Consider the following 14,395-nt stretch of genomic DNA (forward strand, 5'->3'; position numbering starts at 1 on the left):
TGAGGTTATGCTCTGCATGCATGTTTCTAGGGAGGGGGTGGTTCTAATCACATCTCTAATCTCAGCTCGTAACTCCACTTCATCCTCTATTGGGCACCTTCAAATATATAGCTCTGCCCTTATTGCATGTAGTATATCCCTGCCGGTTCGTGTTTTTGTCAATCTTTCCTGCTGCGCTAGCTGCTGAGCCTCCGCAGTTTCCTCCATTGTGTTGTGCACCCCTAGACTCATCAATCTCTGGGTTGCAGTGTTAATCGGTATCCCTAGAGTAACTTTAACGAGCTTCCTAATCATCGTGTGAAGTTTGTCAAATTCTACCCGCGTCCTCCCTATTGACTAAGCTATTAAAAAACTTGGGCTACTAGGTCAGGGTGGAAGGCTTGATGACGACGACATCGTGACAGTAAGATACCACGAAGCTCGAATGACGGCAGTTGAACGACCACGATGACATCACGACCTAGTAGACCAAGCAGGTAGACAACTTGGGCAACTTGGTCGGCGTGAGAGGGCAGATCCAAAAAATTCAGAGCCCTTCCACTACTGTGAAGATGGAAGCCAACGAAGCTGGGACTGTGGTGGGCCTGCTATAATGAATATCGCTGTAGTGAAATTATATATTATCATTACTGACTATATTGAGCATCTTCGGCAGTTTCCTCAAAGAGCATGGACACCGGCGCCTTGTTTTCGCCTGGCGCGATGGCCAAGTAGTGCGTTTGCTGCGCCAAGTGCACCCCATCGTCATAGCCTAGCGTATGAGCCACAGCGTTCATAGCCGCGGTACACTGCACGGCATCATCAGGATCCTGACGACAGGATCCTGGAAGATGTGGTTAAACGAGCGTCCGTCCCATGGCGAGCCCAAAGGGCAACTGCTGATAACAGCATTAGCGCGATCTTTACGTCACGAGACAAAGGGGCACAGCGATTGGTGGAACGTGCCGTCGTCGAGTGTCGCGATACTTGTGAAAGAGTCTTCGGTGGTGTCGAGGGGTATAACAATGGGCCTTCCATCATCCGTTTTGACTCATGTGCTAAGGCACAACTGGCGGGAAACCTCCACGCACATGGAGTCAAAGCAAATGCTGATGATGACATTTTTGTTCCACACGCGGAAACGATCCTGGGGAGCCTAGTCCCTCACAGCTTCGCTGTAACATATCCGCGCATTCGAGTGGCGCACATAAATACGAAGCACTGCGCTACTTCACCTCGCCGAGAACAGGCGGCGGCAGAACCAACCATGGCTACTGCGCGTGCGCCGGTGACGCCACGCTGCGACATCGTCGGTGCTCTGCAACATGGCCTGGATGAGATATAATGATTGTATCATTGGCCTAATTGAGGCTCCAAGCCTCGCATTTTGTGCCACACCCTTCCTAGAAACCCACTTCAAGCAACGACGGGTCCCATGTGCATGCAAGTATGCGTAACAAGCATTTCAGTGCCATTTTTTCTTTCCTTCTTTTTCTGTTTGCGTTTTACTTGATGGTGCCATACCTCACGTCTTCAACTGCACAAAGTACAGAACTTTGTTCATCTTACAGCCAATAATATGGACTTGTGGGCGAAATTCCACCTGATTAGCAGCACTTTCCTGTTTAAGCAGTAATAACTTACTAAACGGCATTTTCTAGCCTTTAGTAAAGCACGCACCGTTGGTTCCGAGACAGTAAATACACTTCGTTGATTAATTAACGTTATAAACAGGTGGATAAAGCAGTGTGAGAATAGCCAGACATATAGGACCACAATGTTTCCTTGTTCCCCTTCATCTCGACCTCACATAACTTCCATGAAGCCAGAAATGAAGTCACGAAAGGCGCATGAAGATGCGCATAAATATGAGTAGTGAAAAACGGTTGACTGTTGCTTTTTTTTGGAATATCATGTTAACTCAAGCTTACGACAAGGAAGGACTGATTACATTGCTCGGCGTTTATGATAAAGAACGCCGCCAATCGTAGGACTGCGCCAGGCAGCCAGGCAGCAGACGTATACGCCCAGTTAAGCAATTTGCAAACAAGTATCTCTAGCGACAGTGCTCGTTTATAATTATTTTCTGGGATGTGCGAGCAAGATGATTATCATTATTTACAATAGATGTTCAGAGAAGTGCTTGTAGCGCGAATCACCGAGTGGCGACGTTTATACAGTAAACAGAAGCTCAATTATCCTCCCATACTCAATACCGCAGCTCAAGAAATGGGTGCGGGCTCCGACGTCGCGCATTACGCGAGAACACAGTGTAGAAATGAAATTGCCGACTGCTGCAGGCCTGTTTGACAAATACATCGACGTGGTCGTTATTTGCAGAGCGAACTACGTTTCCTGAGTACTCGCAATCGCCCGCTTATATTTTCTTCCTAAATTAATTATTTCAAACTGATAGAAGACTTACAAGGCTGCGTATGTCCAGCCATACAGTCGCAAACCTTTATTAGACAGTTCACGCCGCAGTACCATCTATCGGGCCGAGTCGGACCGCCAAGCGACACCTGGACGGAAGTAATAGACGCAGTTAACGAGGCTTCTCCGCGGCAAATGCAACATCAACGTACGCACGCGCGACCCTTGGTTTAACTCGCTTCAACTTCGCCTTCCGATGGAGAGGCCACCGCTCTTACTCTCACTCATTTCCTTTCCGCGCCTTCCTCCTCCCCTCTCGGCTTTGAGCGCGCGTTTCGGATCAAGGCGCGCGCGTACTACCCACGGGCCCCCCTCCTTTTTATACTCTTCGTCGTCTTCCTCCGCACCCGCCGCTCTTTCTCCGCGACCGTTCTTTTTCAACAGGTGCCCCCACCACTGCGCGCGCGAGCGCATCCAATGGGAGCCGGCGCGCGCCACCAGCGCCGCCCCGGGCCAATGGGCGCCGGGCGCGCCATTCGTCACGTGGTTCGAAAGGCGCCGCATATAAGCGCGCCGGCCGGTCGGCCCAGGTCCCGACACAACCCCGAGCGCGTCGACGCTGACCCCAGGACAAGCAATCCGGACTTGAACACGCACGCACTCACGCACGCGCACACACATCGGCATCTGCGGCAGCCGCATCCGACCGTCGGCGTCTTCTACTGAAAACCTTCGATCCGCACAGCGCCGTTGCAAACCGACGAGGCCGTTGACGACCAGATACACGCCCGCTGCTGCCAGCATCGTCGACAACTTTTCGGTGAGTTGCGGTGGACCGCTATGCGGGACTGCTTCGTTCGTTTCTTGCTTCACTTTGTTTCCGAACGTGCTGAGTGTTTGCTGTGTAGGGCGGACACTTAAAAAATTAGGCAGAAAAAGTAAAAGGTTAGTGATTGACAAAAGTTCATTTATAGAATGCTTAATCTTTGTTATTATATCAGAATGCTACATTGACGGTTCGACCCTGACAGTCAGGCAATCCCCACTTACAACTCATAAACGGGATGGTAAGATCATAATGCATCCACCTGATTGTGCTGAAGTGAATGTGTCACTTGTCTGAAAGCAAGCGCGAATTGATGCGTTGAAGTAAATTCGAGAAAAATTCTTGATCAAGAAAATTCTGGAAAATAGATCAAAAGTAGAACAAGAGTCGTCGGCATTACAGAAAATTAAATGCAGCAAAGAAAGATTGAGAAAATGAGTTTGCTAAAGAATGTCAACTATGCATTAAATGTAACGGCATTACATTACATTACATTACAAAGCTCCCGACAGCAAAAAACTAGAAATGAATTGGTGCCGCACAAATTCCCGGTCTTCAATATAGTCTCTACTGAAACGCTTTAAATGCACGTCAACTTGTAATAGTAGTTTTGAATGGGGAAACATTATTAGTGGAAAGTCAGAAGTTGGTATCAGATCATAAAGGATCAGATACACGTGTATTACACACCATAAGTCAACCTATTAAAAGGCCAGTCTACTATAATGAAATTCAGAAAAAGAAGGTGTATCACTATCACAATGTGCTCAATACTGTTTCACCTCAAGAGGAACTAAAACAACTATCTCACCTGTATTTCTGCTCATTTAGATAACATTACCACCAAAAAATGTAATTAAATGTTATTAGAAGTAGAAGGTAATAATTATAGACATAATTATTTAGTATTTGCTTTTCTAAACTAACCGGAACTTAACCATCGCCAAGCGTATTAAAAACGCTACTGTGGATTTGACGTTATGTTTGCATCTCTTAAAAGAGAATTCAGTTGTATTAAACTCGAACTATGAAAAGTGATACACGAGGCTTGGTGGCGCTAAGTTTGTTCGTTGCACTAGAAAAGTACCTCGCAGAAGTGCTCCGGAATTGACGGAGCACATACTTAACACCGGTTCTTACGTGATCATTTTCCAACCAACCGGAAATAAGATCTCAAGTTGCACTCAGAGTATTCTCCTTGTGGAAATCGAAGCGCCTTTACCCACTGGCTGGCCCGCCACTTCAGCGACAGTTCGCAGAACTGAGACAGACAGATAGACAGACAGATAGATAGATAGATAGATAGATAGATAGATAGATAGATAGATAGATAGATAGATTAGATAGATAGATAGATAGATAGATAGGTTAATTGATTGATTTAGGCAGGGGCTCAGGTGGAGACGTGGGCAGTACGTTATTCTTGCTAATTATTTCACTGATACTGGTTTATGGGCTAAGGCACTATGGGGGTTCGAAATTGCTGGAAAAAATGCTGAACAACATGGAAAACACCAAAGAAAAACCAATGGTGAATGATGTCACGTCACACTTGCGTGCGAGGTTGAACGCAAGAAGTGAAATATAAACTGCCCAATTGCACAATGTGGGGAACATTTCTATCTAAAACTACATCCTGTGAAGCAACAAGACACGAGAGGTTCTTGAACAACTGCTGCGATTATATGAGTGGTGATGAGAGGCGGAGCATTCTGCCGCACTGATAGGTCGCCTTGAGAAATCTGCCCTCTGTCAACGGCTCAAAATTTTCTAAATTTCTGTCGAAATCCACGCTGAAAAACGTGCATGTGGTAATTTATCTTTCTGTACGCGCGCACAGCGTGACACAAGTGTGATAAGATCGCCGTTGCCTACATAAAAGATTTCCTCTGCCGCATTCCGGTGAAAGGTAAAACGGGCGTTAGGCGCAAACATGCCTTATCTGTGCCACGCAGAAAAAGAGAACGCGAATGTAATTTTCCACTAATCCTTTCCATCAACGACGCACTCTCAGCTGATCTCCCGTAATAAATGTGCGCACGTTGCGACAATTGCGGTTGTCGTTTGCACTTGATGGCACGGATATCTTACGTCAGACGTTGTACAGCGCCATATGGCGAAAGCTTTTGATCGCCAGAATAAGCTGTCGACTTTATGAGCAAAGTATTTAGAAAAAAGAGAAGAGACATTGATTACGTGAATGTTCAGTACAAACTTCGCCATTGGCCGCCTTAATATATTCACGTTCTCTTGAGCCTCATTTGCGGGGCTATTGTCATGCTAACTCCCACGACTGTAGCATTGCCGTCATAAAGTAGACGGTGTGCTGCACTAGAATATTGCGCATCGTGGAACGATATATTCGAAGCAAGAAGTGTTGGAACGTTTGCAGTTTTATTCGTAAGTTATTATTTATTATAATCACACTTTGCCAAACACACGTAGCATGCTTTCGTAAACTGCCGTCCCGTAATTTTATTTCATTTATTTACGTTCATGTCATCAGTAATGATATAACGCATTGGAACTTTTATACATCCCGTCTGCTTCATCAGGCTGGCATTTTAACCAGGTGTCACGGAAGTGATTTCAAAATCTTCAACGGGTTAACCGCCGTAACCTTCCGTCTGTTGTCTAAAGAACTCGAGCCAGATTAATATGAACACGTGATCATGTTGGTTCGACGTGAAATCGACAGAGATTATTTCCACGCGTAAAGAAATTAAACAGCAGAAGCGGAGGAACAGAGAACGAAGCCGTTCGCGCGACTTCACTATGACGTCAATCTTGCTTAGAGGCATCACCATGCCAGAATGTCTTGATGGGAAAACGTCCTCCTGAACTTTCTCTCACGCACACAATCAAACCCTCGTAAGAAAGAGTATCAAGTGAAATAAAAAAGCTGACATCCCCCCAAATACAAATGAATAAAAACAAGATGTTGCCACTCCCGTGCGGGAGCTTTGCTCGCAATAGTCTTGCTCACTAAAACGTCTTGCTTTTAATAACTTCTGTTTATGGTCAGCGCCTGCCTTTCCTTTTGAGCGTGATAAATTCTGACCAGACGAGTTTTCGTAAAACAATTCATTTCAATAAGTAGTATCACGGCTCGTATATTCACTACGTTGATTGCACGACCCCAACAGCGGTCCGTGAGAAAATGCATCGCCCAGTGGTGTTATCAGACATAACGTTGGTGGACATGGCCGGCGAATTAGAAGCTTTTCTTAATGAAGAAGCCACCGCTTAGGGATTTGTCACTTAGGCCTCGTATCTCTAGAAACAAGACGAAAAATTAAAGGAAGGTCTAATACTTCCAGCCCCCCCCCTAATTCGAAATCCCGCATAAAGCTCAGGCACTGCATTTTGCAACTACAGTTTACCGTTTAATCTAATCACTTCTTCGGGTCCATCACGTCAAATGACTGATCCGCGCATTAAGTGCGGCACGTTATCATGGAGGCAATGACAAATTGAAATGGAAGAGGGAATGGAAGGAGAACACTTCGCAAACTACGACCCGTAGTTTTGCGCCACTTTACTCACTCTTCCCCTATAATTTACGTCACTCCACTGGACGTCTCAGGGTTGTTTTCGAAAATCGCGTCAGCACCCTTCTATTTTGGGTCGGTCGCGAGAAATAGTGGCGCCACAGCAGCGTAAACTTATCTCCACGGTAAATGCTAATTTCAGATTACACGTAACGATGCCCCCCATAGTATCGTCACTGACGGAAATTTTCACCCACACAATACTATATAAAGCATTTACAGGAAAGATAAACTGGCTCAGGAGAGAAATATTGTTTATTTGCTGACGTCATGCCATGCCAAGCCAATGAGAGCAGGGTGCTGTTATCCTGCTTTCTCTTATATAGCTGCTCCGGAAGTTCGTCATAAGTGACCCACGCCGCTTGCTTTGAGGCGCACGCAGCGACTCAACGCGCGCTCCTGGGGCAGTTTTTATGCCCCGTGAAGCAACACCGATGACGTCAGCTGCTGACGCAGCTGCTGTTCTCTCCATTTTGACTCCCGTTCGTGCCCTCCGAGACTCAAGACAGACGTGGCACAATGCGATTCCTACGCCCTTAGTCACGCGACTTGATTGCGAATAAACCAAGGAACTCCAAACAGGCAGCGCTGTCTTGTCAAGCCCGAATGAATACTACGTCTTTTTTGTTGTGAAGATGCCTTTCCAGGGATTCAATTAATTTCTTATCAGCTGTAGCGTCAATTGGCAATCCCGGAGGTTAAATGATCGCGGCATCGTGCGAGCCATCGGCAAAGCCACGACAACCATGGAATATCAAAACAATTCCTCGAAAGATGGCCCACATGCACGATAATACCTTAAGCTCAATCTGTCCGAAAAGCGATATAGACGTCAGTCGTCGTGCTGGGCACTATTTTACCGAAGGCGGACGGCGAATGGCAAACAGTTCTTACAGAAAGAAAAAAAACTTGGTGAATTCCGGCGCACGGCCCCTAAAATCTTGTCGTGAATTCTTGCGATACCAGAGTTCGCAAGTGTTCTTGGTTGCTTTCCTGTAATTATGCGGAAATGTATATAAGCTTTTTCGCATTGTGTGCAGGCGTAACAATTTTCTCTGGTCTTCGATATGAATGATTGCTTACTTGATTGATCGATTGATTGATTGATTTATTTATTTACTCTGAGGTAGCGTTAATTTCTTGATGTCATGGGATAGCGGGGTAGCTCTTCGGTTCTTCTCATTCGTTTTCGTTCACTAAACAACTGCCACTGGCACTTCCTCTAAAGTCTCAGCCTCAGCGGGTCGAAAGTAGTGGGTGCCAGGAAACGAACCGAATAGAGCAAAAGGAACCTTTGTATTTTATCAATACGGAATGGTCTATTCCAGGCCACATCGGTACCGGCGTAGCTCTTTTTATACGCATCACTGTCTAATAAATTGTTCTGACTGGCTGCTCGTAATAAGCTGCAAGCCTATGATAAACCTTCCCTATCGCTCACAGTGGCAACAGACATTGCATTCTGTTGGTGCTTTCTTCGAAACAATGCGCTAAACGAAGGGTATACTTCCGCCGAAGGGGCGATGCTGTTAGCCATGCCAATTGCTATCGCAGCAAGGAAACAAACAAAATTACCGGAAATACATCGATATGTATCGAATACATTACTTCAAAGGCTTCTGTAGTGCGAAGCACGGCATAGACCCAAAACGCTCGTGGGGAAACCCGGTGGTTATTGGGAAAAGCGACGCCACTTGATTTAGTGCTTCCAGTTGCACTTCCTTTCGCCGTTTACCGCGTCTTAACCGGTAGTGGCACTGTTTCTCATTTATGGCAGTTCCGCTAGGCCTCTTGACGACGTAGCAGCTTCTTACTTTCTTTCCTGTCCTGCAGTTGAATGCGCGTTGCCAGTGGCTCGGCTGAGGGGTGCACAATGCAATATTTCAGCGGGTCACGTGCCATCTCGCGGCGTCGTTTAGGTCCATGTAGCCGTGGCATGTTGTGCGCCTCGATTGCCAACAGACTTCCGCCTGATCGCTTTCTTGTCATGTGACGTAAGTGTGTACACGACAGGTACAGCGGGACAATAACGCACCAGCGAATTATATAGTTGTTCTTTTTGCTGCGAGTCCTACGGCTCCTTGAACGGGAAAGTGTCGATCAGTTACAAAGTTCTTTAAATGAAGGCAAGGTGAAGTGCGCTGACCTTGTAGCTGGACTTTTAACGACAGATTTAATGCGAAATTTCTTCGAAGTATATTTAGGATAAAATATACTTCTCGATAAATATTTACGACCGGTGTTCGAACGGCGAAAGGACAGTTCCATAACCTGAAATACGCTCGTATGGCTTTAACTACTCGAATTCGAAATAATAATACGAAGGTGGACCCACGTGTTCTCCGTTGATAAATAACAATTCCTTGTCGGCCATAAGTACAACACCTAAACGTGAACTGCCGCTTTAATTTTCTACATTTGCGTTTTTTTCGCGATATTTTAGGATGTTTCGACTGACTCGCAGTCACGAAAGAATCGATTCCCAGCATGGCAAAGACAAAATTTTGAATTTCTGTAAACTTACTCGAAACGTGCAAATCCTGTCGTCAGAAATCGTGTGCTCAGCGATTATAGATTTCAATGCTTAATATCTGCATTACTGGAGCCACTGCGGTAGCGTATTGCGTGTAATTCGCGTTCCACATTGCGCCCCGAGGTGGGACGAGGTCTACGGCACTTTACCGCTGCGCCGGAAGTGTCGGTGCTCTAGATTATCTGCTTATGTAGGTGTCATTTACTGGTTGTCCAATTACAAATTTTACCATCACGTCTGCGGAATGACGTGGAAGCGTGAAATGTGTTATTGGTCAATCACTGTATGCCTTCAAATTATTTATTTTTTTCATTGTCTCACACATTCAGTGACATCTGCATTCACCTTATCCAGCCCACAGTCTGTAATTTTTGCAATGAGCTGTGACAGATGACTGTGAATGAGAAGTTTGAATTAAGGAAGGTTGCGTATGTAAACAGTCTGAGAAAGGATGATGATCATGATCATGATGATGGTGGCGATGTGGTGTTCGGTGGCGCAAGGGCCAGAATGGCTAAATCATAACCGCCATCATGGTGGTGATGATTTGCAAATGAAATAAAAGCTGTCAAATATTGACTACTCTTCTTCAAATTGGGCAGCGAAGATTTGACATCTCAGCTAATGTCGTACTTTTTAATTCCTTCCTAGTTTGATGTGATGTCGCCGCTTCTCCGTTTACTTCACAATGGCAATTACGTGGATGCCAGTTACTGGGTCTTCCAAGGATTGAAGCAGCACGCACGCGCGCGCGCGCACACACGCACACAACCAAGCCTACGTTTTGACATGTGACCATAATAAGTAGCAGGTTAGAACCATGCTCTGTACGAGTTGACAACTTCACTTCATCCAAATCGGATGATTTATGCTACAGACTTCTCACCTTGCCCATAAAATGTTTCTTAGGCGCAGACAGCTGGTGGCATATATTTTTGGACGATGTCGACAGATCGCGGCTCAAAACACAACTTTAAATAAAAATTCGCTTAGGGACGATAATCAGGCAACAACTTAAGCAGCAAAATGTATTTTTCTTTTCTTTCCGACCGAAGAAAGCCTAAAACATAGCTATTCGCACGCGCGACAGCTGTCAAACACCGAGCACCAACGAATCACAATAACAAGCTACAGGATGGTAAAACCAAGGCTACTTCACGAAGCGAGCTTTCCATGAAAGATGTGCCGGATAAACCATCAAATTGCCTGTCCTCAAAACACTATTGCATTGGCTGCAAATGTAATCTAGCGACATTACTGGATAGTAATTGATTTACCATACACATATTATTTTTTTGGCGGCGCCTACCCTGCATTGGAATGCACGCGCAGGAGCTTCCGCTCATGCACCGTTATCGTTAGCTTTGCCTGAAGTTTTGTCATCATAACTTCGGACGTGGTGCAAATTGGTGAACAACTGTTTTTGACACTACACGTTAAACCTTCACTGTCAAGCAGCGTTTCGGATGCGGAATGCAAATGCAATAATTGCCAATTTCAGTTTGCCGAGCTATAAGCTTTCCCTAAAATCGAAGTGGTTTCAACGTTCCCGAGGTTAAGGTTAATCATGTGTGTCCCACAGCATCTCATACGTAATACTGAAGAGATGACCAATTCGAAGGCGTACGCCTTTTTTCCTTCAGGGTGCTTTTGAGGACTGTACATCTATAAATTAGAATTTACAACTTGAGAACAGGTCCACTTTTGCAGAGCGACAGTTTCAAACTTGTGGCCGAAATGATTGTCGCTTTTCCGTTATGAAGTTCTTCATAATTGTATTGAGATTGGGGTAATGCCGTTTTCATTAATGTTTAAGCTTTAAGCTTCATCTTTTATCAAACAAGCTGAAGTGTGCACCTGAAGGCTTCGTGCACCTGAAGCCTTTATAAGCTTCTCGAAAGCTTATAAAAAAGAAAAAAAAGTTGTGGTGGGAGCGTTTGAAGACCGAGATTTGCTGCAAAGCGTGCTTCTCCGCAATGCTGTCCTTAGTGCGGCGTAGCCCTCACACCTTTAGCAGGGGCAACGGCTCACGCTTTGAACAGCTTCGCAATGGTTGTTTCGCGCGTTGCTTCTTTCGTTTGTCTAGCCCTTCACTGCCTGTGTTATCTTCACTTTTTTTCTTTCATTCCCATGTGCAGCCATTAGTTTCTTTGCAACCTGATTTTTACTGTGATTTTTTCCCGATGGCTGTTAGGGGAGAATAGTTGTCAGGTTCATAAAATTCGTTCACAGAAATAAACGCGTTGCACTCTCGTTCATTTCAAGAAAAAAGATGCTAAAACGACAAAAAATTTATAACGGGAGCACTCGAAAGAAGCTTTTGGCCATCAGAACACCGAAAATCGCATTTTTCAACAACAGACAGAAAGAAAGACAGGAAAATAGACACCAAGACTGGTATGACTTTTGTCTCCTGTACTACGAGAAAATGAAATTGTGAGTTTGCCGTGAGCAGCATATACTTCTCGCCGTCTTATATGGCACCTCGAACGATGAAACAAGAAGCAAATACGTTTGCAAAGAAAGACAAGTGCGTTCAACTCATCGTGACACACAACGAAATACTTATATCAACCTACAGGGACAGCGGACGTTTACCTTATTGTGCCGCACATGAAGTTTCACCGTGGCATGAAAAAGAGATTGTCTTCCACAGAGTGCCGTCTATCTTGCGAGGAAACAGCACTTCGCGAACCTCAGCCATTCTTACTGATTTTCGCAGAGGCAAGACCCACGCGAGAGACTTTTTCTTCAGGGGCATACTTTCGATTGTGTCAGAATTGCACAGTTTCCATGTGGACAGATCTGAGGACGAAATGAATGACAGACACGTTTAAAGACTCTGAAAGGATGACCCCTCCCGGATTCTCGACACGTTTTACATCACATCTAGAAATTTTCCCGATGTTAACAACAATGTATTGGTTAACAACAAAAGAGAGGGAGAGAGAGAGCACAGACGTCTAGCATTCAGTCACTCTGAACGTAAAAGTACTTGCATACGTGTAATATGTGGTGCTTGGAACTTCTAAATGAATATATATATATATATATATATATATATATATATATATATATATATATATAACTTAATTCAAAGCAGTACGAATACCTGTGTTCTGAATACTTGAGCCAATAGGCAAGCCCCCTCATGACAAAATGTTGTCTTTGCATCTCGTGTACATTAAATATGCATCTCCTAAAATATTACAGGCACGTATTACTGGTAACGTGGCGTGGAATCCGCGTTGATCGAGGCGCTTTCAAAGCGCGGCAGTAACTATAAGGCCATGTGCGTTTCTTTTTTTTTTCTAATATTGCAGTTTTTGGAGGGTGATATGTCACAATTTCAAAAGAAAAGCATTAATAAAAAACTGCTACGCTAGCTTGCTGCTGCGACAGAATGGAAAAAAGGTCAGAGGACAAGGCCGGCTGTTGGCCCCTCGCCTCCTGATAGATCGACAATGCGGGCAATCTGGCAGGAAATTGAAGCTTCGAGAAAGTAACCACTCGCGCCTCGCAACCCGCTTTCTATTTGTCGAGTATGTGTAGCTCATCTATTTACTCACGTCTTTAACCGAGCCAATTTTACAGTTTTCTCCAGAGTACCGGTTAGAAATATATATATATATATATATATATATATATATATATATATATATATATATTCCCTGGGCGACTGCACCACGAACCGCCTGTAGCAAGGCTTTCTGCGCTGTTAGCGAACGAATGAAGAGGGCGCACTCTTGCGAAACTGCCCCGACAATACTTTCGTCTCCTCCCTGATGAAATCCTTCTTCGCGCTTCTCACACAAATCAACCATGAAGCGACGTTACGCATTACTTTGACTGCTTACGTCTTCTTCCTATTCATTTTCACGGTTTCGTTTTCTTTTTCTTTCTCTTCGCTTCAAAGAATGGCAGAGGATGAGGGCACGCATTTTCCGAGAGAATGCCTCAAGAAAGAAGCGTGCTCTTTCTTTCCCGTTTCTCTCTCCCCCCCCTCCCACCTCCGACCCGTGTCACCGACGCCACCCTTTGTATAGAGAGTGGCCGTACGCTGATAGCATCAGCAGGGAGTGCTGCCGATGGTCATAACCGTGGGATACTTCACTTCCGACTCGATCAGTGCCGCGTCATCGTCAGCGGCGTCCACCAGATAACGCCCGGACGCCGCAGTTCGACGCAGCCGGACCCCCTGCCGTTGTCCGAAGGAGAAAGGAGGACACGTTTTTCCTCGAAGAGAAAACGTGATCGGCTTTCGCGAAGGCGCTTCGACCGACGAACAGTTGACGTGCGCCCGCGTCTCACTACGAACGGAACAAAGCAAATCATAACGTTCCCACTTCCTTTTTTTGTTGTTCGCCATTTGATTTGCTCTCGTCGCAAACGTGCTTTCATCAGTATGGAAGTGGTTGGGCGTAGTTTGGGACTGCGCACGATAAGGGTCGCACGTGTGCCTTTCGGAGGGGAGCCCCCGAACTGACCACCGGCGGCGTCTCAGGCGCCCACCGTGGAGCAGTCGTGTTGTTCGAGGCGAGAAAGCGGTCGCGTGTCGAGTTTCCGAATGTCCGTACCACGCACGGCCGCGTTCATGATTCGCTCTCTGTGTGACCGACTCAGAAGTCGAAAAAACAGTGCCGAGGGAAATATACGTAACCAGACAGCGGCTGGTCTCGAATTTCGTTTTCCCACGTTATCCAGATACGATTGACTTCTGGCGTGACGGTCGTGTTGAGACGAACGACTGGAAAACGAGACGTGGAATGTAATACGAGTTGTGCAGACGCAACTCAAAGTGCCGGTAGCGCGTGTTGCTTTCTTTCAAATCATCATTTGTCGTTTTTGCCTGCTTTGTTTGTCTTTTTTTTTACCGTGCGTCACCATGAATACCAACTCCTCCAACGTTCCGTTCAGGCAGATTAGACGGCACGCTCTACAAAGGCGTCAAGGTTTCTTTCTTTGTTTCTTGGTTGACAGCATGGAAACAATTTACAGTCACTGGTGAGCATAGAACGGGTTCGAAAACCGTTTTTGTGTGTAATGTACGGTTTGGCAGGAACATTACTCTTCCAATTCATTCTCGTTTACTGCCCAATTAGATTTTGTCTTTACACGATATTTTGCCTTTTG

At 45.5% G+C, this 14,395-nt stretch overlaps 1 protein-coding gene across 1 annotated transcript in view; it reads left to right on the top strand.

The window, feature by feature from the left end:
* Positions 1–2,937: 2,937 nt before the first annotated feature.
* The window catches only part of LOC119445417 (uncharacterized), a 199,906-nt gene continuing 188,448 nt past the window's right edge, over positions 2,938–14,395 (top strand). Inside the window, exon 1 of the mRNA XM_037709707.2 lies at positions 2,938–3,172. The gene's annotated coding sequence lies outside the window, so the exon portion shown is untranslated. The remainder of the gene's footprint in view (positions 3,173–14,395) is intronic.

The sequence above is a fragment of the Dermacentor silvarum genome, chromosome 3, assembly GCF_013339745.2.
Source record: "Dermacentor silvarum isolate Dsil-2018 chromosome 3, BIME_Dsil_1.4, whole genome shotgun sequence".
Classification (NCBI taxonomy): domain Eukaryota; kingdom Metazoa; phylum Arthropoda; class Arachnida; order Ixodida; family Ixodidae; genus Dermacentor; species Dermacentor silvarum.